At 48.1% G+C, this 25677-nt stretch overlaps 1 protein-coding gene and 1 non-coding gene across 6 annotated transcripts in view; one reads left to right on the top strand and one right to left on the bottom strand.

Annotated features, from left to right (window-relative positions):
- Pka-C3 (Protein kinase, cAMP-dependent, catalytic subunit 3) overlaps window positions 1-25677 on the bottom strand; it is a 141387-nt gene that overhangs the window by 82551 nt on the left and 33159 nt on the right. The gene's annotated exons all lie outside the window — the stretch shown is intronic.
- TRNAS-GCU (transfer RNA serine (anticodon GCU)) lies at window positions 23616-23697 on the top strand. The gene has a single exon. It is a non-coding gene; the product is annotated as a tRNA-Ser (tRNA).

Genomic DNA, 25677 nt, shown 5'->3' with positions numbered 1-25677 from the left:
CCTTCACGAAGTGCTTGCGAAAGCACGGAAGAGGTCTGGTTCCATCTCACCCGGGAGCGGCACCGCTTTGGCGAGAAGTTTCTCGAAGTGTGGGCCCGTCCTGCTATGATTTTTTATGAGTCAGGTGGAAAGCTATCCATTAAGTTATGATGCATGGTCCTAAGGCCGCTAGACTCTGCCGTGTTTGCCAGTCGATCTACGGGGTTTTGTATGGCTCAGTGGAACCCAGAGCTGGAACCGGTGGTGGCGCACCTTTGGGTGGTCGCGCTGCTCCGCGGACGGCTTCGGTGCTCTCCATGGTTGTATGCCCTGGCCTCTTTTGCGTCAAGGCAGTCCGAGGGTCAGTCAGGCTTGTGTCCTGTAAGACTGACAGGGCTGTTTGTGTGTGGAGTGCAGTAACTCAGTACTGCTGCACCACAAGAGCGCCCTTGTCTGAGAAGGACCGTTGGCCTGAACCAAGGCCCCCCGCCCAGTCAAATGGGGTTGAGGGGGGGAACCGGGGTCAATGTATCGAATGATGCTGGGTTGATGAGTACATGAAAGCTCATGGACGCGGCGCCTTCAAAGGTGCCAAGCCCTCTCCCCATCTGACAACGGTTCCTTAACGCTATCGCGTAAAAAATTCTTATCGCAATAAAAGACATGTCGAATAAGTGGCAACAACTAAAGGGACGACGCTGTATTGTGAAGTACGCCGAGCGGTCGCATGCAGCGACTCGACAAAACAACGGTCGTGATAACTGCGACGCCCGCGTTGAATGTGCGCGTCACTTGTTTTCCTCTACGCTGCACGTAGATAAACATCATCAAGATGGACGTTTGCCACAGCGGTCGTCCATTATAATCCGTCATTTCTCTCTCCTCCATTCCTGTCAGTCTCCGTGTCTTTCACTCAGCGCGGAGGACCTTGCTGTTCCGCTGGGACTCACCACGTTGCTCTCATTACTACATAATTTTGTGTTTTTGCTTCTTACCCCTTTACAACTGCCGCGTATAGCCGAATGCGAACATGCTACCGTTTCTTAAACGGACACGAGGCGCAAACGCTAAATCAGCATGTTCTCGTCGTACACTGCTTGTTGAAAGTTCGCCCGGCGTTTCTTTGTTGGAATAGATAATCGCTATGCAGGAATTCGTGTCAAATGATGCAGCTGGCTTCCTACAGCATTCAGTAAGCTTTCTTTGTAAGAGCTATTGAATGTCAAGTGGAACTCTTATAAAGGACCAAGGAAATTGAAGTGCGAGCTTCTTGTTCTTGAGTTTCGCGGCTAAACCGCGATTCGAGAGTCGAAACGGCATAAATTCCACGGCTTCTCGGTGTATGTGGGTCCTTTCTGTGCTGACTGAATTCGCCGAAGTTGTCAGGCACATTTCCTGTTTATACTTCATTACAATGTATTTCTTTCATTTTGTTAAAAAGGAATTTACGTAGCCCCAACCAGACGTTGCTATAGCTACACGACACCACGCAGAGCGAGTAGGGGTATGTGGGTATCTAGACCAATCTAAGTGCAGCTTAAGCTCAGGCAGGCTACCTTGTCCTTACGTAATTTTAGTGTGCTTTTCATATTAAAAACAGCATTTTGATAAGCGGCCTTTGCGATTTTATATAACACAGGATTACAGAGTCTTATAGCGAAAAAACAAACAAACGAACTAGTCGCGCGTTAATTGGCTAAGTTCTCATGATATTGTTATGCAAAAATTTTCGCCGTGGCACACGGTGCACAATGTTCAACCGTGGAAGCCCTGAGCGGGAGGCACTTTATAGGAAACGCATGAGATGCAATCATAACCCTTCTCGACGCTCCGAAACGTGCAAAACGACGTCGCGCTCTCTCCGACTTGTACATCCGCATTTTAATGTCATAACTTTCTTTGGCTCCCTACTCCCCCCCCCCCCGCCCCCCATTTGGGGTTTGTTTGTATGTTTTTGGTCGCTTATGTAACCTTGAGGCGACCTTGGCACGTGGCTATGTATATATAAAGAAAATCCATTTCCATAGTTTTGAAACCGGTTCCCCCAGCGCGGAAACCCGACGCTCTATATCCATTAAGCCGCGTGCTCAAGCCTCTTCCTCTCCAGATTCACTCTCTCTATAAAAAGACGACATAGAATGGAATAGATAGTACCAGGTTATTCGGACATTTACGAAAAATCTCCCGGGGGCGCCCGGACACGTTTACGAATTTCTCTCGTGAAAGCCAGCACTTTGATATGCTTGGCACGTGGCGCGTCGCGTGGCAACCATTTGCTTCTAAAAAGTGAGCGCGCACGCCTTCTAGCTGACGAATAAATATATAGAAGTTACGTCGGCGAACATCTAAGCTCTACACCTACAAATTCGCTGCGCGCATCTCATATCGCAGCGTGGCACCATGGCGCTATATATATATATATATATATATATATATATATATATATATACCAATATCAAGTGCGCTCACGCATATATCTACCCCACGTTAGTTCTGCCGGGGTTGTTTATCTCTGCGTCAAACTCGGATATAAATCTAAAACTACAAAACATACGTCCACGTTAAACAAGCGCAAGTATTCAGAACAAATCCCCAGCCTTCCACTACACAACGGCTTTCCCATAACAAAACCAAGTTGTTGCTTCAGGACGTTTAAACAGCACCATCCAACAAAATGAATAAAAGAAAGATATCCCTTGTATATATAAGCTATACACAGAGAAGATTTGCATACTTAAGCCATCCGCCGATACCTTATCATATCATCCCGAAATGCGCCCTTTATGCAGGTCTGTAAAATACACACAGGGATGCGTACCATATTCTTATTTCATGTGGAGAAAAGCAGAAAGAAACACGCACTCAAAGAAGCACTACCGTGCAGCCTTCTGTATCGACCGCTACGAAACGTTGCAATAAGCTACCATTTTTTTTTTTTCAGTGAAGTAATCGCTGAAGCTGGAGTGTGTTTATTCCCGACCTTCATTTTTGCACGTAAAGACAGCTACATAACACGAGGCCTGGTACCATCATTGAATACTCGAGGACTGCACTGCATGGCCTAGTGTGTCTTGCATCCTGACCGTGGTCAGAATGCATCGGCTATCGCGCGCAACGGTGTCATTCACGAGCGAAATGAGAGCAAGAGTAGTTGCGCATTTGCAGCAATCGGTGCTTTATTATATTTACATAATTAAGACCGCTCCTTCTTCGTTACATTCTTTCGGCAGTAGCGGCGCGTGTTTGCGTAAGAACGCATGTCATTGCTTTTAACATTGCCTCGCGATACGAAGCGTCCACGGGCTGAAACTACTAGCTTGAAAGCAAATCAATGTCTCTGGGCAACGCAGCAATGTATTCTGTTCAGTTCTGTTAAAGACGGGTTGCTGTGGAGAGATTTATGTATGAGTATCTAGGCTGCAACTCCATCTCTCTGCGTTATAAATAAATAAATAAATAAATAAATAAATAAATAAATAAATAAATAAATAAATTTGTAGTTAGGCTCTTCACGACGAAATCACTCCCAAATCGAGCTATTTCGTTCTTGCTGAATAAATGAAGGTTGGAGGTACTTTCTGTGCGAAATATTCAGTATGAAGTTCACGATGACAGCGGGTAATCGGGGGATCGCATAGACAACTTCAAAGGGTTAAAAATTTCTTATCAGTGTGTAAAAAAAAAGGATAACTTGAACCATTTTGTTTTCTATCATACTGTTTCTAGAACAGCTTTAGATATGCTGACAATGGCCTTGTACATTTACGCACACATTCAAGACGTATAGTCGAAATTAATCCGGAGCTGCCAAGCACGGCGTCACTGATTTCAAAGCTCCGACTACGAGGTGTAAAACCAAATCAGCTGCGTAATTATGCTGCTTGTGTTTTCCCACCAGAAGGATTCGTAATTATACGCCAGACTGCATCCGCGCAGGGCACGTGCTATAGGTTACTGCTTTATTAACGTTACTTGTTATTTTTGATATAGCCTTCGCTTTGGGACGTGTAGTATTTCCCGTTCTTAGTCTGCAGGTTCCGCCATCTCTATTTTTCTCTCTGAGAATAGGCGGGCGTCGAGCTAATTTTGGTGGCCAGTAATTGCCGGCCTACACTTTCCTGCTGTGGCCGCGACAGTGTACGGAGACGATCGCTCGCGACTGCGCTAGCTTGCTCCGATCACAGACCATGATTGCAGAAAAAAACATTCGTGTATACCGACCTCATAGGCAATCGCAGCAGAGGGCGGCTGAGACACTGCAGCATCTTTTAGGGACAACAAACCTTCGATAACGGCTCAAGTTTTCATTGGTGTTGGCTGTGCTGCATGTGATCCCGTGTTGTGAGGGTGTGTGGTTATTGCGACCGGCCGTGATCGATTGTCTGTCTGTGCCCACTGTTCTATCTCTCTATCCACTCTCCCTTCTAACATTTCTACCTTCCCATTTCACGAGTGTAGAGTAGCAAGTCGAATATTCCTGTCTGGTTAACCTCCATGCCTTTCTCCTTTCCCTCGCCACTCTCTCTTTCTCTCTCCTGCTTTTGTTCTTTTCGATCTGTCTTTATGGACTCTCGATGAATCACAATAATGCTCAGCCATTAAATTTGCCTCCCCCCCGCCCCGTCCCTCCGTTGCAGTGTTCATCGACACGAGACGAAATTTGCGAGTCGTCCTCAAACACTGCACCGCCATCGGCGAAGCGTTCCCTTCGATGACGTCAAGGACACTCCTCGACAGCAAAGGTTGCAGGAGCGTGACGGCGGGTCAAGCATCGACGAAACGGGCTCGAACGAAAGGCCGCAGACGTATCCTCAAATGAAAGCGAAGACGGCAGGCAAAAAACAAGCTCAAACAAGCACGCAGAAAAAAAAGTTTCATTTTTCCTGATTCTGCGACGTTGATTACACGACCGATCAGAAGAAAGAAAAAAAGAAATGAAAAGAGATTAGAGCTGCGTAAAAAGGGGTGTAGAAAAGGGGTACTGAGGGGGGGGGGGGTGGCACGGTTCATTGAGAGGAAAGTTTCCGAAAAGTTAAGACTGGTACTGCGCCAGCGGAACTAAAAACGGATTTCGACGAAACGCGGCACCCTGTGACGTTGGGCACCCCCTGCAGCCTATCGCTCACGCAAGCAAAATCGCGCAACGTGGCGGAGGCGGCGGCGGATGCATTGGAGGGGAACGCGCCGGCAGAAACAAACAACAATAAACGCCGCATCCGTAAATAAATAGGCCCGAGCGGGGCAGGCACAAACCGGCACCACCCCGCCCTCGTATTCCCTTCACCTTTCGCGTTCCCTGTGCCAAGAGCAGCCGCGAAACGTCAGTCAACTGGCTTCGGAAAGGACGCAAGAGGAAGGAAAATGCCGGACGACGGACGTCTGTCTAGCTGCCACTTCACGAGATACCGCAAAAGACCATCCATGTGTTGCCTATAACTCTTGGCCTGTTCTACTAATTTCGCTCTACTCGATTTTATTTGCTTCGCGCTTTCATAACTGCCCTTTCTGTTCGATGGATATTTTTTGAGAACATTGGCTTCTGCGCGCTTCTTCCTAGGAACTGCATTGCGTAGCGATCACCATTCGCACATGTATTCTTTCTTTTTTCTCTCATCTACGCACTCTGAATTTGTATTATCGCGCTCCCTTTCGGGAACATTATGAGGTGAACCTAATTCTGCTTCATCTACTGCCGACAAACTCATCAAGGAATAGCCAGTTCCATCGTAGCGTAGCGTAACTTCCGGAGCTGTTGCGAAGACTGACGAGTTCCGTCACCTTGCTTTCTCTGACTGCTTTATCGGGGAGCGCATTCTCTCTAATTGGCTCAAATGTGTGATCCAACGGTGCCACGAAATGTCCAAAAGAGCACCATTCCATGCACGTTAGTTAAACACAGTCCTGTTACACGTGCGATTGCCCTTAGGTAAAGTATACACGACAACTCTTCGCCGAAGCTGAAGAGAGAGACAGAGAGAGAGAGAGAGAGAAAAGGGGAGGAAAGGCGGGGAGATTGACCAGTGTAAGTACCGGCTGGCTACCCTGTGCAGGGGAAAGGGGTAAAGTGAATAAAAAGAGAAAGGAGAAAAAAAAACTGAGAAAAATTCACGCAGCAACGCGATGCTACGCGCTACAACATTCAAAGACGGTCGCACAATTCGCATGTCCTTAAAAACTTCAGCAATGCCCTTAAGGCCTTGAGTGCCGAAAGCCGTCTGGACCAGTGTTATAGAACTTTTTCTTCTGTAAGGGGCGATTGTCCAGTTCTTCGAGCGCGGTCACGAGCACTTTTCTTGGCACATTGTAACGGGGACAGTCACAGAAGAAGAGCGCGATCGTCTCCTCGCAGCCGCAGGCGTCGCAAGTAGGGCTGTTGGTCATTCCAATGTGGAAGGAATAGGATTTCGTGAATGCCACGCCGAGCCACAGGCGGCCGAAGCTGAAGTAACCTCAGAAGTCCAATAACGTCTTGCGCGTTATTATCTGGCGACAAACAACTGTACGCAGACACAGTCTGATGCGTCCACTCAGAGGAGCGGATGACATTAACCTGCGGAGCAAGCGTGGTCCACAGCTGCGCGTTACGTTCGACTAAAATGACAAGGAAAGAAATGGCCACGCTGTTCGCTTGCGTCTATGCGACGATGAGCCCGCTTTGATCCACAAAGAGAAATGCGTAATAAATGTTGAAAATTATTATGGGGGTTTGCGTGCCAAAACCACGATCTGATTATGAGAAACGCCGTAATGGAAGACTTCGGATTAATTTTGACCATCTGGGGTTCTTTAACGCGTGCTTAAATCTAAGTACACAGGTATTTTCGCAATAATTCCTTTCCGCTGTATTTGCTTTTTCTCCTTTGCTAATCCTTCAGTTTGCATACCTCGTATTGAGCTAATGAACGAGCTAGTTGCAACCGTATTAACAGGGTGTGCTCGAAAAGGCGTATTAAAGAGCCCCAGGTGGTCTAAATTACTTTGGAGTCATTCTCTACGGCGCCTTTCAGGTCCCAGTGTTGCTAGTGGTGAGCAGCGCAACCCGGATGAAAGTACACGATGCGAGCACTCGTATCGTGTACTTCCTTCTGTCTTTCATCCGGGTTGCGCTGCCCACCCCTGAAAACATGTTCAATCACCAACTCGCCCAGCTTGCCATGCTAACCCAGTGTTGCTTTAGAGCGGTAAACCTCGCGAACCAATCCTTCGAATTGAGAAAAGGGGGTGGTCTTAATATTAATTAATTCATTCATTGCTTTTTTCTACATTACCTTTTCTTTCTTTCTTTCTTTCTTTCTTTCTTTCTTTCTTTCTTTCTTTCTTTCTTTCTTGCTTGCTTGCTTGCTTGCTTGCTTTGCATGTTCTCCTTTACCGCTAAACCTTTCGCTCGCCCCTATACCTGGCTCCCGGAAGTAAACCCCATCTCGGCTGCACCCACGCATGTTGTCCTCGCGACGCCAGGAACACGAGCCAAGGGGAGGAGTGAGAAGGGCCGCGCGGCGACGGTCATCAGAGCGGGAACTTGGTGCGATCAAAAGAACAGAAGGCGGCAAGCCACGTAGCAAGCTCTGGCTGAAAAGAAAGACGAAGAAGAAAAAAACGGGAGAACGTTCGAACGAAGGGAACGCGTATACGACGCAAGAAAGCAAAAGAGAATTCGTTATGAAAGCTTTCGAGTGAAAGACATGCGTTGACAGACGGGCGCCCTTTGAGGCAAAGCGCTGGCAGTTGGCGGCTTTGGGAGCGGCGCAGACGAAAAATCAGCGAATGCAGTAGCAGCCAGGCAACGAACAAAAGAGACCTGAATGGCTCCGGAGAGTTGGGCTTATATGCGGAACAGCGCACGGTTTCTAAAAGCATCGCATCACTAAAACCGCGTCGCATGCGGGCGCTCCTTGCGTTCGAAATATCCTAGTAGGAAGGTTCGTTCGTCGGGACGATATAGCTGTTAAAGTACAAGTGTAGCTGTTAAAGTACAAGTGTACCGCAGTACTCTTGAAACGTTGAGCTCCGGTCTTGCGGTCAGCAACCAAAAAGGGGAATGTGTTCTTATTTAAGAAGCCACCGGCAGTACAGAGGCGCATGTTCTTCATTGCACCAAAGACCTTTACATTGTAAGGTAATAACTCCTGCACGTTAAGGATAGCTCGCACAATTCAGCATACATGAAAGCGGAATGATCTCTCAGATTTCGCGAGTTTGTATAGTTTCCTACTGAAGGTTGATTCATTATTGAAGGAAACCGTGCGAATGGTGGTGCACCGATACGTAAGAAATCGATTATACGTAGTTAACGGAGGCTCTAAGCCTTCGCCTTCACTGCATGCTATTGTAAGGAGACAGAGTATAAGGAGGCGCCTGGCCCGTGTCACCCGTTAGGCAAAGCAGACCATTGCTCTCATCCGAAAATATATAGGCGCCGGCTGGCGGTTTGTCCTCACTGTGGGGCAATTGGTTTGCTCCTCTCCTGCTTCTTTTCTTTTTTCTTCTTTCTCCATTTTGACGTTTCCAGCGTGAAAAGCTATGCGCCTTGACACAGCCACTTTTTTTCTCTTCTTTTGAGCTTTTTCATCTTTTTTTTTAAGGCGCCGAACGGTGGAGTTCTTGCAGCGCATTGTGAAAATAGCTGCAGTAAAGAGCGCACATTTTGGAAAGACGTTTTTTTTTTCATTTTTTTTCTGGGTCAATTTACGCGAAGTAGCGCTAGAGGGAGAAACAAGTTCGGCGCAGACGATTCGCTAAGCGAGTCGCTCCTTCTGCATTTGAAATGAAAGCGAAACATTGACTTAATCATGTTACGGTGGTGACACCTACTCCTTTTCACGTGAGTTAGTCGGGTTTGGTACCCAAACACAACACTAGTTAAGCGGAAGTCACAATGAAGAAAATTACTGAAGAAAATTACTGGTCATATCCGTCTGGCATTTTTTCAGGACTATAGACTCGGGAATCTGGTAGTGGGCGGATTAAGTGCGAATCTAACGTGCGTATCAACGATAGGATCCATCGTACGACGTCTGCTCGTAACAACGCTTCTAATGATTTCTGAGCAGGTTTTAAACAAAGCTTTCCACGTGATTCTGATAGTCCGAGGAGCCATCTTAGCGAAGCCTCGCCCAGCTGATCGGATGGCTTTGACTCACATGTTAATTGCCAAATTAAACAGGAGGCACGTGGTATGCCATGGTGTCCCACGCGAACTGCATTGCATCGTGTAGACGACTGCTCCTACGATCAGGACCGGTTGAAATGCATTAGAAACTTGTACGCGATTGTTGGTACGAGTGGCCGCACCAACGATTGCACTCCGCTGAATCATTTCCTGTGTCCACTGCGAAAGGCAGCACAGTAAAGGTAAGAGGGCGTTCTCGTTTCCTTATTATTACCTTTAAAGAAAAACAAAAAAATAGAGGGTTGGGATGGGGAGGGGGCAACGGGGGCACGTTATTTACTGCTGCGGATGAAACGACTTGTACGACGATCACTAATAGGTTCATTAATTAACAGGAATTACCCCTTTAAAGAAAACGGCGCTCATTTCCTATTTGTGGTACAGCTGGTTGGAGCCCGCAACCATTGATGAGGAATGCCGCGCTCAGTAAAGGATCCCGAGTTTGCCGCGAGTTTGCAGATTTGCGTAAAAAAAAAATCACCTACAAGGCATCTTGGTGCTTCTAAGGACACTGGCTTCCACTGCACGAAAACACAGGGCGCAGCAAGAAGGACAGGTACACAGCGCTATCTCTGCCTGCGAACTTGACCTGTCCTGCGCTGTGTGTGTGTACACACGTGTCCCCTCATTACTCAAGCCTGTGTTCTCGTGCTGTGACAACTGAATTGAATTATGAGATTTTTACCTGCCAATACCCCAATTTGATTATGAGGCACGCCGTACTGGGGGACTGCGGATTAATTTTGACCACGAGGGGACCTTTAACGTGACCCCAATGCAGGGGACACGGGCGTTCTTGCTGCGAAAAGTGACAAAAGAGTGCCGTACCAACGCACGAAATGTACAACACTCGGTCTTACTTTGGCGTTGTTCCACTGACCCTGAACGCCTAGCTTTCTGACGTGCTGTCGAAAACTGCTACTTGAAATGCGATGGCTTACTGTGTCGAGGTTGAAGACTGGGCGCGTTGGTATAGCATATTAGAGGTTGGATTGCGCAACATATTGACGAGACACACAGAAGAGAAACACACACCACAGAGCGCTACTTGCAACTATCGTTTTATTCCCATGACAGTGGAATAAATACAGGATGCTCAAAGGGGGAGAGCGACAAAAAAAACTTTACAAACAGGGCCATCCACCAATGCCAAGCCGGTTTTATCACGTGATCATTTTTGCTGCACTCAACATCGCAAAGAAGGAACGAGGATAAAAAATTTCAGGTTAGCGCGTGAGGAAATCTATTTCTTTTGCGCTTAGGGAGACGGGTGGCATGCCTACGCACATACTTTCCACACGCGCAATCTCAGCGACTTCGATTATCTCTCGCTTCATTTGGCTGCCATCTCGGCTCACAATCTTGCATTTCTTAAAGAACGGCCGACATCCGCAATCTCTACAATGTATACCAATGTGTCCGGCGACTGATTTTGAAACGCTATAATCACGCTCCTTTAATCTTTCGTTCAAACATCGTCCATTCTGTCCGATGTACTTTCTGCCGCACTGAAGTGCAATAGAATATACCACTCCCTCAGTGCAGTCGACGAACTTCTTTCTGTGTTGTGTTTCACAGCCTCGTTTCTGCATGGCACCTGCGGTTACCTTCGCACACATGCTCAGCAATTTTTTCGGTGTAGAAAGCACCACTTTTACATTGCATCTTTTACTAATTTTTTTATGCGGTGCGCGATCGAATGAATGTAATGCATCACCACTATTTTTTTCACGTGTGCTTAGACCGCAAGGTTCCCTCCCAGATAATGGTGCCCTCGTTCCGATTTCCTTGAGCAATGATTGTGTCACAATCGCTAATACTAATATGATTGTGCCACAAATACTAATACTTGGAAAGGATAACCTGCCGGCCGTGAGCCTGCGTGTTTGCTCCCGAAAGCTGACAGCAATGCTATATCACCGTACGAAAAAAAAAAAAAAACGCGGTGCAAAAATCGTGTTAACATAGCATTGCTGACAGATTTTGGGTGCATAACTGTGCATGAATGTGCATAAACCAAAAGCTGACTGGTTTCAAGTTTAGGCGTGACTACAGCATGCACATTTTCTAAAGTTAACCATTGAGATGTGATTTTGCGTACGCTTTTGTTCGTATTCGGAAAGGAACTATTCAGTATTTTTGAGTAATCAACACTAATCAAATATTTCGTAAGTACGGACTGGTAAAGTCTGGTCAGTGCTCTCCGTTTGCTAAATAAAGTATCGCAAATCATAAGTGACACAGCGAGAAAAGATTTCGAGTGTTGCGATAACAATACGGGTTACACGAGCTTTGTTTTCGGTTTCTTCGCGGAAGCCTACACGAGAATCAGTGATTATTGCTTGTAATCTGCCAGTTAGCGTCTTTATTTTTTCTTCACAGTTTGCTAATGCAGTAGTTTTAGCCTTTATGCTGCAAGCAGTGACGTTTTCCTTGCAAAGGGCCTTTTTACATTGTCTACGACACACAAGTCCACCAAAAGCTTCTTTTTTTTTCTTTCTTTCTTTCTTTCCTTCTTTCTTTCTTTCTTTCTTTCTTTCTTTTTCACAACGTGTGATTGTATTTCGGCAACCATACTTTAGCGTTTTTGGAAAGCTAGTTATACAGCAGCCATTCATTTTTGGAAATGTTCATTTTCAACCAGGCTTTAAAGATGTTGAGAGGCAATTCGCGCAGTTTTGTAATGAAAGTTAGTGATCATGTGTTTAAAACTAATGCTTTGTTTCTAATCAATAGCATAATTTGTTTTGCATTTGTCAGTACAGGTGTGGTACCCAATTATACCAAAATAAATATTTCTACTGTAAATACGTATATGCGTCTGCGTTTGACCTTTCGATGCATACTGTTCGCATTCGAAAAAAAAAAAAGTTGATATTCGCCCACCTTTAATACATGCACAAACAAATTTAGGGTTGCACAGGTATCATCAACCGGATATACCTTCACAGAATCGAGAACAAAATATTATTCTAATAATAAGATGTAAAGTCTACGACCGAGGTTCTCACGAAACAATTCTACAGCTAATATAGAAACAACTGGACGGAGAGGAAATATCCACCTGGCAATTTCTTTTTGGGAAATAGATTTGCCCCCATTACACAGAAGATAATACACGCTCGCAGCGCGAACAACAGAAAAAAAAAGAACAACACACGCGCTCGGGAAGGAAGAGAGCGAGCGTGACAGCTCCACGAAATGCCGCCGAAGTGCCGCCGAACGTTACCTAACAAAAACAATTGGCACCGCTCAGCCGACATATCAGCACGCGCCGGATTTCAGCGCTCGGCGACGAAAGAAGCGACAGCCGCCCGAGCCGTACAACTTCCCTGAACCGAACAAACACCGGCTGCGAAAGGCAGGCGCCGCAGCTGCTGTCGCCCGTTGTGGAAGAGCTGTGGAGAAACAAACAATCGGGAAATGCGCCCGTCCGCCGAGCCGCTTACGCGAGCGCGTGCCTGCGTCATCTGCGTGCTCGCTTGCGCGCCGCACGGAAGAGGGAGCCCGTACTCGATAGATTCCTTCGTGTCAGTTTTGCGCACCACTTGCTCGCTCGCATCTATCGCATCTATCGCAATCTATCGCATTGACAGAAAGTCCCTGTAATGTATACATATATGTTTATTATTATTCGAAGGAATTGGTCTCTCAGCGTGTGTAGGTGTGTCTGTGTGTGTGCGTGTGCGAGTGGGCAATGTTTGGTGATTCCAGAACTCCCGCTTACGTCTGTCCGCTTTCGCGAGCAGACACTACGGCTGGGCTGCGACTGACGTCCCATGAATGTACTTTGCCCCTGTGAGACGTTTTCACCGTGTGTAGTTTGCATTTATTGTCTCCGGACATATGGATGCACCTACTGACTGGGTTACCGCGACGTGAACAGACCATGCTGTACCGTCTGTGGCTAGGCGTTGCATTTACGAAATCGTATGCTTTGCTTATTGGCATGGCCAACAGCCCCACGTGCGACATATGCAACAGCGATGAGACGCTCGCACACATTATCTGTGTCTGCCCGCGATATAGCGTCCAGAGACAAGCGATGTGGACAAGTTGGACAATCGTCCACTATCAGAAAACAAAAGCTTTAGGTCAGTGCTCCTAAGGAACATCCGCGCTGAAGGCCCTACTAGCGTTACCAAGGTTCCTGCGGTTTACGGGGCTTCACGATAGCCTTTAAGAACATCGCCCCCTACCGCTCTATAGTGTATGCGATTTGTTCGTGCTCGTCTCTCTTTCTCTCTATATACCTCCCCTTTCCTCTCTCTTTCTCTTTTTATCCCCCTTAACCCTTCCCATCGTGCAGGGTAGCCAAACGGAACTACCTCTGGCTAACCTCCCTGCCTTTCTATGCATCCTTCTTTTTTTCTCTCTCTCTCTCCAGAACTCCCGTCACTCCTTCAGCCAGGAACCACGTCTCCAACTCAACGCCCCGAGGAAGCTTACATGGACCGTCATCGATTGTCGTTTCACCTAGGATCCCGCTCTGAGGCGTCTTGTTGACATTTCGTACGGCCGCACTGATTGCGTTAATCCGGGGAGAAAGCGCAACAACCCCCCCTCCTCCCTCCCTGGATCCTCTCTCTGCCCCCCATCCCAGCTCCCTTTAACCGTAGCCACCACTGTTCTTTTAGCGGAACGTCGCCTTTGCTCTAATTTGGCTTGTGCATGCGCATTCTCTCTCCCTCAGATTACTTCGATTCTTTTTTGCTATTATTATTATTATTACTATTTGTCTTAACTTCGGGCGTATCGCGCGGATGTAGAACTTGGCGACGACAAAGGCAGAGGAAAGACCTGGCGACATGATTAGGGAGGGAGTGTGCGGGCGTTTCAGGCCTGCGGAGAAAGACGCCGGCGAGCGCTAGTTCCTTGCAGCAATGTGGAAGCTACTAGGAATTATTAGCCAATAGGAAGGCTGAATGCCCCTCGAGATGTGCCCATCCGCGCCGCGTCGTCTGCTCAGCGTCTGCTTGCCATCCTGTCAGTACATGTTGGTGGATTGACGCAAAAAATGTTTTGACGCCGTAACCATAAGCTCCGTTTACATGCATGCGACATCAGGGCTTTGCTTCACCTGTACGCTTTCCCTGCAGCCTCCTTAGCAAGTAGTAAGGGCGAAGGCCCTTATAAGTGTTCATCTGCGCCACAGCGTCTGCTCGGCGTATACTGGACATTTGCACGCTATCGACAACACGTACCATGGTAGAGCAGGGTAGTAAATTAATGATGCAGTGAGCAATGAGGCCTCTATAGCGTTCGGCATCATCAACGCATCACCAGTGCTAATGCTGTAGCGCTATCTGCTAACTAGAAATCAAACCAGTTTTACAGCCGTCAGCGCCGTGTCTGTAGTCCTACAGCGTGAAAACAAACAGCCGATCTTAATAATTACGACAAAGCATATCTAATGCTTTGACCTCAGCTTGAGATGAGCCTTAGATGTGACGTATTTTGCCGCCTTTTTCTTGCTGACAGGGCGGAGCACCAGTAACAAGCGCGAATTCGTATCGAAGCGGTTGGTCGGCGCTATATCTGCCCTGCCATGTTGCTAGGTAATCACGGTTAAGGTTATCGGCGATAACTGCCACAGTAATTCTCGGTATACGACATGCACGCGCAAATGTCCTAACATGTAACGTATCGCTGTACCGTATCATTTAGCGAGCAAAAATAAAACTCTCCAGTACAGCCAATCAGTTACGCCCGGAACTATATACCGCTGCACGAGGTTATTGCCTGGGTAGACGCACGCCTCGCACGTTCGGCCGTGCTGCAAGGTACTTGTGCGATGGAGTATAAGTGCACCTGACGTCGCGGGGAGAACGGCCGCCGTGCTTCTCCGCCTGACTCCATTACTTAGCTCACTGCGTGCCTTGGCGAAAGAGCCGAGCCCGAACTGTTAATTTCCTTCGTTAAGCAAGCGCCGTGCAGCCACTGCTCGCAGCCCGAAGGTGTGTAGTATACCAGCAGTTCACGGATGCAGAGCGGACCTCTTCAACGCGACGCCGTCGGCGAAGCACTCGATTTGGCTCGGCTGGTGCGCCTGGCGGCTGGCGGTGGAACCTTATTTTCATCTCTGCAGTATTTTGTTCCGAGGCCGACCAGTGTATTGTAGCCCCGCTTCACTGAAGCGAACGAACATATCTGCGAGCAGTTGGTACGTAACGCTGCGTTGTAGTCACATACTATTACAGGGAAGCTGTTATGGGCTACTTTCCCCACTATCGTGCCCGCGAACAGAAAAATATCCGGAAGATAGTGCAATGCCAGGAGGACTCGAGGCGGAGGTGACACAGGCGTTAAGCACTCCCCATGCGTGCAGGCCGATTCCGAAGATAGCATAATACCGGGCCGACTCGCGGCGGAAGTGAAGCAGGCGTTAAACACTACCCATACGTGAGCCGACCCCAAAGATAATGCAATGCCGGGCCGACCCGCGGCAGAGGTGCAATTCGCCATTAAGGGGCCCACATACACAGTCCTTTTTCATACAGTAGGCACTGAGCTTTTTTTCTTTTTTTCGAAGGACAATTTCATTATGTCCTGGACTTGAGAGAGAAAGACAGAGAGAGGGGGACAGAGAGAGAGCGTAGAATATGGAAAAAAGTGCATTTCCTTTAATTAATCGAGCTCATGTCCAATAAAGAAGGTTGCATATTACCATACGTTTTGGAACATGCTTTTAACAGAGTATTTCAGTCTAGCGCTACCGTTCTTCCTTTACTGTTACCGGCCTCTCTGACCAGATAAAAGCGTAAACGCGACGGAATATGGGATTGTCTATATAGAGCAGCGCCCCAGTTCCACGAATATCGTATCGACGTCAAACTCGACCTTTTGGAACACGACCACTGTTTACAATCCAAATTGGGAGCCCCTTGAACCGATGGAGGAGGCTTAAGAAAACTATTGTACCGAAGAAAAGCGGTATCTTTGCGAGGCGTTACCGAACCCTTATAGCCATTTCTGGGTCCGCAACTGAAGCCTGCTCAAGTGAACATGTCTCCGCATAAAGAGACTCTTTATTCAAGCAACTGCAAAGATACGTTGTTTTTTTTATGCTTCCTCGAGCCTGCAGTCAAAGTCAGTTTCAGCTTCAGAGCACGCGCTGACTGACGCCTCGGCACTCTGTTGGCTCGGTCAGCGTGCAGCATCTCAATGAAGAACGCGCGCGCAGGCTCGCCAAGAAAGCAGTGGACCGTGCAGACGCTTCCGTCGGCGTCGTGGCGCTTGACGCAACGCGTTCCAATTTTCTCCGGCCATTGTAATCGAATATGAGACGACGGCCGCCTCAAAGGAAGACGGCGACGACCTCTTTCTCGATGGGGAACATGCTCGCGGATGGCGGCACGCGAATTGACGTCAGTGTTCAGCCGCCCGCAAATGTGGACCCACTTTTGAAGCGAAGCGGTGACTGCGTCCCAAGCACTTCAAGCACACCTCGCGACGTCCGAAGGCGCTTCCGCGAAGTCTGGTTATAGAGCACGCAAATACGGAAAGCCGGGTTAGTTTGGTGCCGGATTATAAGTGGACTTCCCTGTCTATGCTGCGCAGAGCCGCGCGACTATAGCGGTGTTTTCCGTAAACACTCGCTAACGCGAAGCCTCGCTGTCCATTAGGGATGTGGAGAATGATGTCGTTTCTGGCCGCTTTCGGATTGGTTATCTATAGTGCGTACGTCCCTCGACAATAAAGAAAAACACATGCTCTAGCTCCAATACGGAGAAACGGCAGGCGTGATGAACCGTTCATTTACCGAAATAATCAACGGCCCAAACCAACACACAGCTATGATAGAATGGCGGCCGCCTCTGTATTAGGTTCTTTAAACGTTAATCCAAACCTCGATATAACCTGTTCTTTTTTTTAATTACGGCCGGATCAGAGTTCTGCAGCCTCGGCTCGGAGTCAAACCTGCGACGTCGTGCTCAGAAACAGGACACCGCGTAAGCACTGGGCCATAGAAGAAGTTAACGGTAATCGGGTGACTGACTAAATGTAAAATACATGCTCTCACCAAGAACCACAATCCCCGTGCTCTTGTTTCACGCTTGTTTAAGCCTGTATTCTCGCAGTCGCTGGTCATGGTTCACAAGGAGGTCTTGGGCCCGTGGCCTCGTGCGTCTGCTATTTGCAACGCCACAAAGGCGCTGCTAGCGTCTCTCAGAATGCACCAGCCTGTATGACCACCTGTGACTGACTCATTGATGAATACTTATTGTGCGTGCAGTAGTGCGAACTGTAATCTTTATTCCTTTTCATCTTTCAGTCCCCCTTCCCCAGTGTAGGGTAGCCTACCGGGCTCAGCCTCGATCGTTAACCTCGCTTCCTTAATTTCCCTTATTACTTGTCTCTCTCTCTCTCTCTCTCTCATGGTCAAGAACGATGACAATGCACTTCCTACATCCAGCATGATGTGGAAGCAGTACTTCAATTGGAGCTGAGTGCATACCTTAATTTCTTCTCGGCGTACTAACCATAAGCATTTACTTCTTCCGTGGAACATTTACGCCATTATTTATTAAGCATTTGCAATTGATATCATCAGAGATATGGGCAGAGTTGCTGGCCTGTGGTAAAACTTCCATAGCTTGGCGCTCTGCAATGAGGGATGGAAGGACTGAGCGAGGAGCGCCCATTAATACCGGCAGTATCGGGCTTGCCCAAGGAGTTCGCTAGCTTCGGGATTGTAAGTTCGCTCCGTTTTCCTTCTCAACTTACGGTTTCTTGGATTGGTCCAACCTGTACGAACTCAAAATTCGATAGACAGATTGTGAGCGAGACCAGACGGCTTGTGAAACCGTCAGCGAGGCCTAAGTTGCTTCACAGGCCGCTCGGAACGTTGGCTCTTCCCAGGGAGCTCCTTGGCAAGTCTGCTTCAAAACTCGCCGCTGTCTGCGCTATGCTGCTTGGCAGACGGTACAAATGGGAGAAGATCGACAACGAAGAACCCTGGCGGTGGCGTCTGTTGATGTGACCCGGTATTCGAGAAGACACGAACCTCCGTCATCTGCAAACGCAGCCCGTGAACCCACGCAAGTGACGGCGACGATGTGACACCGTGCCGTGCTTGCGAGACAGGGACGGAACACTTGGTTCAGCGTTGTGAGCTCAGTGGGCGTGGACTGGCTGTCAACCGAGCGGTCCTAGGCACCTACGCATACCCGACCAGTCACCATTCAGCGCAAGCCTTAAGAAAAAAAAGAGAAAAAAATTAAAAAATGAAAAGAAAGGAAATGGTAAAAATTGACACACGCGTCGCGAGGCCACACGTCGCCGACCCCGAAATAGCGACGACTCGGTCAAACTTGCCCCTGCTTGTACTCTGCTCTGCAAGAGTATATGAAAGAAGTGCATCAACGACAAAGAAAATAAAAGAACGGAAAGATAAAAAAGAAAGAAAAGCGCCTATAGGTGCAAAACGCGTGTGCAACCGGCTGCTACCACACCACGTCCGTTAGTGCCCATTCACTGAAATCCACATAGCTACGCATTTCCGGCGCTCGCGTGACGTTGTGTGCATTGCGAGCGAGCTTCTAAGAAGAAGAAGAAAACGGGAAGGAGGGGAGTGACAGGTTTTCGCGTAAAGCTGAATGGGAACCTGTGTTCTCACTTAGTGTGTGCGTACGCTTGTCACCGAAGACACAATGACGTGTGGAGAGGAAGGAGAGAGAGAGAGAGGTTCTTGTTGGGGAAGGAAATAATTGGGTTAAAGTGCAGTGCAGTAACTGTCTCTCAGATGAGGACACCTCAACCGCACTGCACTGGGGGGGATGGGGTAGAAAAGAGTGGTTAAAGGGAGAGGGAAGCAGCAGCAGCGGTCGAAACACCGTAAGCGTGGGGAGGGGGCTCAGAGGCGATCGGCCAGGGCGATGTCCTCGGCGAACACCAGAATCGCTCGGAAGAGGCGCTTCTGGCTCGAGATGCAGCCTGAGGGGTGCAGCAGATTGTCCACCGTGGCACAGGGAAGTTTGTGCGAACGGTAGACTTTTGCGAGGGCCGCGCGCGCGTTCGAAAAAGTCGGACATTCACAAGACAACAGACGGCAGTTGAGCAAGCAAGCTCAGCTATACTCGTATGGGTGCCGTCATACGTCGGCTGAGAAACGGACACTGGCGGTTCTTTCTTGCGCACGGTCGCCATCTCGGCAGTTGTCCATGGTCCCCCTCCTTTTTACCGTATGCAAGCGTCGGGACAAACTGCACAAAGGACGTTAGTGCAAACTCTGCTGTGGCCGGTGTAACTGAGCGGCCCGAACGGACTGAAGAACGAACAGTGCCTGTGGCCCTTTCGTTCAAGGTTACAAAAGTTCCACACATTGTCATAAACTTTGCTGCTCGGCTCAAATAATCATACAAGCTCACAGCAGAAAAAAAAAGTAAGGTTCAGCGTGCTGTGCACGGCTGGTCTTAAAGCACGACCAGGCAAACAAACGTCTCATCGTCACCTGGCTTCCACGTACACTCTCGCTTGCCCAATCTCGATCGCACTACCAGAATTCCATGCTTTTCTGTTTTGTTCTTGTGCTCTTCATATATCAATTGTCGAGTCTTGCGCGCCGTTTGCCGTGTTGGTGTAGAGAATAATTTCGAAGGCAGCCTCAAGCGCCAGAGCCCAACTCATAGCTTCCACTCGTGTAACGAAGTGATGCCTGTTTCATCCTTCGTGATCAGGCAAAGCAAATAAAACGCCCGCTAAAAGTACTCCACGCATTAGCGTACCGAAGCATGGTGCAATGACGTAAGCTGTGCACAAAGGGTAACGGGTAATCCATGACAGCGGCCGGAGACGTAATCAGCAGAACCTGTTTCCTACATGGGCTCCTAGGTTTCTACGGGTACTGCGACTTTGAAACTCCGATCGTGTGCAAGGGACAAGAGGCAGCGAACAACGCTGCAAAAAACTGGGTTCTTGCACCGCTTCTCTTGTGTCTATGCCGCACCGCGTGCATCTCGCACGGCAACCGCCGCTTCAGCTCAGCGTTGTGCTGCTGAGAATGAGGTTTCAGGTTCGACTCCATGGCCGCAGCGGCCACATTTCGATGGAAGCGACATGTACTATATACGTCGTTTGCCAGTGGCCGTCAAAATTATTCCGGAGCCCTACATGCACTTGGGCGTCTCTCAGGGACTTGGTGTTGCTTTGGGACATTAAACCCCCCAAATAAATCACCTAGCACTAACATATACTGTGCTCTTGAATACCGGGACCATCAGTGTTAGCATCGACGGGATTAGAACGTAGCCTCCATTGTTTGAAGCATGCGTGCCAATCAGCGACGCAAATCTCCGCAAATTGCAAAGTTTAGTTAAGCCTCGTGGCCCTCAAGAACGTCAGAAGCGTTTTCGTGGCGCACTACGGGTTTAGCAGCGCACAGTTATGACTCCCGAGGAGCAGCGTGAATACGAGGAACAGCAAAAGGAAAAGAAATGGTGATACGACCAGCCGCAGCGTGGTGTAAAAATTGCCATTACTGCAATTACTCTAAAGCAGTAATTCAGTGCATGCCTCCCTCAGCAGTTGTAGTGGTGGTTTTCAACAGCTTCGCTGGGCATCCATTTTCACAGGGCCGGGATTGTGAGTCCATTTGTTTCTTTCTTATAGCACTAATATTAATCAGCAGTGTAAGGCGGCGACGGAGCGTAACACTAACGATTGTAAACTGCACCTGTCTAAAGTTATATACGTATAACGTTGAACACTCAGTTTGAACGTTCCGCTAACATTCACCTTTCCACCAACGTTTCACGCCATGTTAATGAAAGACTGGACCTCCTTTAGAGGCTGCAGACCGCGTATGCGAAAGAAACGTCGCGCGAGCAAGATTTCCGATTCCGACGTAACTGGCAGAGCATAATGATGCAATAGTGAGCGCAGTAACAGCGTCCGAAATTGTTCTATAGCCCCCCCATTGATACAGAGTTTCGTTTTCCGCGAGACGTCCTCCGCGTAAGCGCACACAGCGGTCCACGCAACGTTGCTTGTTTAATGGCTCCTCCATGTGTTCCGAGACGACGACGCAGATAGTTAGCGCGGGTGAAAGACCAGAAGCGCCGATGGAAAGATACCTTCAGCACATAAATATCTGCCTTAAATCCCGAGACACTCGGAGAGCGAAAGGGTGGCTTGCACTGTTCTCGGCTTTCGTGTAATCCGACGTTCTGTATACCCTTCAGTTTTCCGCTCCTCGGCCGTGTGGCAGATATCTTTTTTTTCTTTCTTCCGATTCATTTCTTCCCGTTTCCTGCACATCGAAGTGAGCCCAGCTGTTTCCCACACGTTTCTCTTTCCTTTCCCGCTCTTTGTTCCTCGCCTGTGTAGGGTTCAATGAACCGCGTCCGCGGAGCATTCAGTAGTCGCTTCTACAGAGCCCGCGGAACGATGAACACCCACGCACAGCGCCGACGGAGCGCTAATATTTCCGCAATGCCCGAGAGAGACTAAGCTGGCGTAACCTTACAGCGACCCGGCCTGTCTCCTCCTTCACTGCCGGTCAATGAGCGTGGGAAGAACTATTATACGTGTTCGCGATTTCGTGCTAGCTTTGCGTTCAGGGGCGTTAACCCGAGCACGATGCCAAGTTTTGACTCGCAGCCTATTCTGAGTCTTCACGCTCCCTCGATTTGCACGCCCAGAGCTGCCTGTTTTTATCTCTGACGAACCGTGCATGAGCCTTCGTACAGTCTGAACCACTGTCTGTTCCCTTCGTATGAATGCAACAAGATGGCACTTCGCACTTGCTAGGATTTAGGTGACTTGTTTCTTGACTGCTCTATGCAACAACATATACCAGTTCGTGTTTCTTATTGTTATGTCTTTCATCGTTTAACGTTTTTACTCGCTTCTGCGCCCTTGTCACATAATCTGAAGTTGAGCAGCTTTCAGACGTGCGTTGTCTAAACAAGATAGTTAGGGATCGCACTAAGAACAGATGGGTTAGTGTTACGCCAGTAAAACCTCTAGATGCTAAATTCCTTTTGCTTCCCGTTATTTATGTGTGTGTGCATGTGCATGTGTGTGTTTGTGTGTGTGTATGTGTGCGCGCCTGTGTGTTTGTTTGAGTTATCTCTCTCTGTATTTCTCCGCAATAAAGTTGCAGTATTTCGGTGACATTATGAGAAAATTCAGGGCTCCCTTGAGAAAAGAATGTGACACTGAGTTCTTAACGAGCAAAATGAATGGGTCTGCAGAGGACCTGAACTGTAACTGTACTGAAAGTAACTGAACTGTACTATGCAGATAACTATTGTTAAGTTAAGCGGCCGGTGTGCAGCTAAGCAAGAAAGGCAACACTCGCTTGCTTTGATGGGTAGAGTCGTATATAGAACCTAATAAGTTTGACGACTAGACATCAGTACACTATATCTGGCTGCTAACTAGCTCCCCTGGAAACCTTGGTTGTATTACGTTCTTACTGCAGGAGTGTTAAGTAGATGGCGCTGACACATTCCTTGCAACAGAAGTCCTGGTTTTATGTGAAACGGAAGACTGCGTTCTGTGGCGATCGCCGCTCGGCTATAAGCGTTCTAGAACTCGGTATGAATTCACGACGTCTGATAATACGTAGCTGCGAACGCCGTTAGCGAGTCGTCGAGCAGTATTGTCGTTGAACAAAAGTGCTGTCTGACTACTCTGTTTAGATCCAGAAGCTGAATCAGTAGCCACTGAAGCAGTCTAGCGTAGGCAAGTATTCGAGGAAGGTCAGCTTGCCGAAAACCCTATGCACATGAAAAGAGGTGAACGATAAGCGACTGGATGGGCTTCAACTATGACGAATTCTCGCAACCTAACTTAAAAAAAAAACAACAAGAGGAACTGGAGCACTAGATGTACAGTCGTATTCAATATGAGTTGTAAAACAGTGTCCGTGGTCGACGCCGCTCCAGGATTCCCCAGTGGCGTCGAAAAGAAAAAGAAAGAAAGGAAGAAAAAAAAAGCTGTTTGATAAATGCCTCTAATTATAGGAAGGGTGTTTAGTTTTCTAATTGTTCGTATGTAGGTGCCGCAGTGAACTCTTCGAGCCCCTTCAAACACAAGTACTGTGTTGCAGCATATACTGAATGCAACTGTATGTGGTTCACAATAACAAAGCGCAGAAATGATACATACTGTAAGCAACCGCACTACACGTCTAGCCAACAATATTACAGCTTTCAAACTGCACTGCAATATAGGCACAACGAATAAAAAAAAACAGGAAAAGAAGAAAAGATAAGAAAACGAAAAAGAAAAAAAAACACGGTGCGAGAGGGAGTTCAGAAAAAAAAAATCGTAAGTTCAGAACAACTGTTTCATGGCGGCAATGCAACAAGGCCAGCGAGCTTCTTGTTAATTCAGCCGTCGTCGGATGACGGATTTTGCAGAGAATGAATAAATAAAAAAAAGCTGGAGCTGCAACCGGTTTGCCTATCGTGCAGCCCGAACAGTTTGCCTGCAGCTGCAAAGAGCGCAGGTCGTCCGCGACGAGGTGGCCGAGAGGTTAAGGCGATGGACTGCTAATCCATTGGGCTCTGCCCGCGTGGGTTCGAATCCCATCCTCGTCGTAACTGTTTTCTTTTTTCTTTCCGCAAGCTTCATGTGAACGGGATTTCGCACTTCCGGCAACCTCACCCTGTTCGGACGGGGCGGCGGAGAGGTTAAATCGATAAACGGCAAATCCGTTGGGCGACAAGCGTAGGTGCACATCGCTGTGTGTGTGTTTTTTTTTAACTCTTCTTTTCTTTTTCCCCCTTTCTTTCGTCTTTTCCTTTCCTGTTCTATTTTTCTTTCTTACTTCTTTTGCGAAGTTCTAAACTTCATGTGAACGGACTTCTTTCTTTTCCGGAAGGGTCTGCCCGTCCGGACGAGGTGACAGAGAGGTTAATGCGATGTAGAGCTAATCCATCGGTCGCAGTCACAGGTAAGCGGCACACTTCTTCCTGCCAACCACAAAATCAGCGCGCACAGCAAGGTAGGCGCTCTTGAATACAGCACCGAAAAATGAAAAGAAAAGCACACGAGAAAAACAAAGGACGTACTATGCTATTTCATGCATCCGCCTGTATTAACTCGCCCAGCAATCCGTTCACCCCGGGTTAAACAAAGGCGCACGACCCACGCGCGCGTTGACTTTTCATCAACTGTATAGCGCATACCAAGCAAGCGGCACACCGCACGCATTTCCTCATGCGTGGTCTCAACAGGTATACACGGCAAAGCTGCTTTCATTTTCCGCATTTCCTCGGAGTCCTCAGCTTTTTTGGCTTCACCGTTCTTCTTTCAAGGCAAACAATTAAGAAGACGCGCATTTCTCAGCTGAAGTGAATACAAAGGCAGCCGAGTGATTTCATACTTCAACCTAATCGGCCATTGCGTAGTGTAAGGTATATATAGTAATACACTAGAGAACTAAACGCTGCTACACTAATGACACGATTGTACAGTCACCTAAACTTCACCTGATCGCGGCTACCCAACTTTGCTGCAGCGAGATGTAACCCGAGCGGTAACCTGGGCGTGTAACCTGAAGCTCGAATAAAAGTACAATTAAAGAAAGAAACGGCGGGTGCGACGAAAAGAAACGAGAGTAACGCAATCCCGCAGGCGACATCCAGACAGGAAACAGAAGCCGATGGAAGACGGAGAAAACGGAAATCTTACCGGAGGCGCCGAAAATCGGGACAGCGCGCAATTAAAGTAGACATAAGTGCGCAGGAAATAATATCCGCTTCCTAGTTCCACCACGCGCGTCGGCTTGCCTTACTTTCCGCCGTTTCTTGGACCCTCGTCCGAGCTACAGGGCTGACCGAACACTCGCTCCCGTAGCCCAGCAGAAGCAACAAAACGCGCACTGTGTTTGCAGCTGCTCACACTGTGGTGTGCGAGCGAAGATGACAGAGTGGGAAAATCGTGCAAGCGAAGCAGGGTTTGTCGCAATATACAGACTAAAGGGCACACCACAAGCCACGAGGCAAACACGTTCAATTTTAAGGTCGCACGTTCAACACCTTATTTGACAAGGTGTGCACCGTGCCTTGAGAGGAATGCTATAAATAGAAATGCTTTATCATGTCCTTTTCGCAAATCGAAGGCTTTCTTTCTTCGCAAATCGAAGAGATCGTTAATCAGTTCTGTATCACAATATCCGGAATCAGTGTCTCGGCAGCGACCGCGGTTGCCAAATGGCTATGATTTGCTGCTGCTGCACCCGACTGTTTATGGTGTGGATGGTGACAATAATGTATATTTTACTGTAGTATGTTATTGTAACCTAGCTAGCATGTTGCCACATATCTACCTTATCTTGTAGAGTTACCTATGCCTGCGACAATCCCGTTCCCCTCAGTTCTCTGTTTTCCTTTACTGGGCGTTACTAGACGTTTCTACTAGGGTGCTTCGATGTCCGACTTCGCTACAGGGTCGAGACACAGCAATGTGTGGGCGCCATCGTGGTTCGAACGTTCCCGTTCGCTGGCACTGCCCGACGTGCAGCAATCGAGTGCTTTCGGTAAAATGCGCGGTAATTGGGCTCATTTAATCCCTTT

This window comes from Dermacentor albipictus, chromosome 1 (assembly GCF_038994185.2).
Source record: "Dermacentor albipictus isolate Rhodes 1998 colony chromosome 1, USDA_Dalb.pri_finalv2, whole genome shotgun sequence".
In the NCBI taxonomy this organism is placed as follows: Eukaryota; Metazoa; Arthropoda; class Arachnida; order Ixodida; family Ixodidae; genus Dermacentor; species Dermacentor albipictus.
The sequence above is the reverse complement of the archived record's forward strand: the minus strand, read 5'-3'. Positions and strand labels throughout refer to the sequence as shown.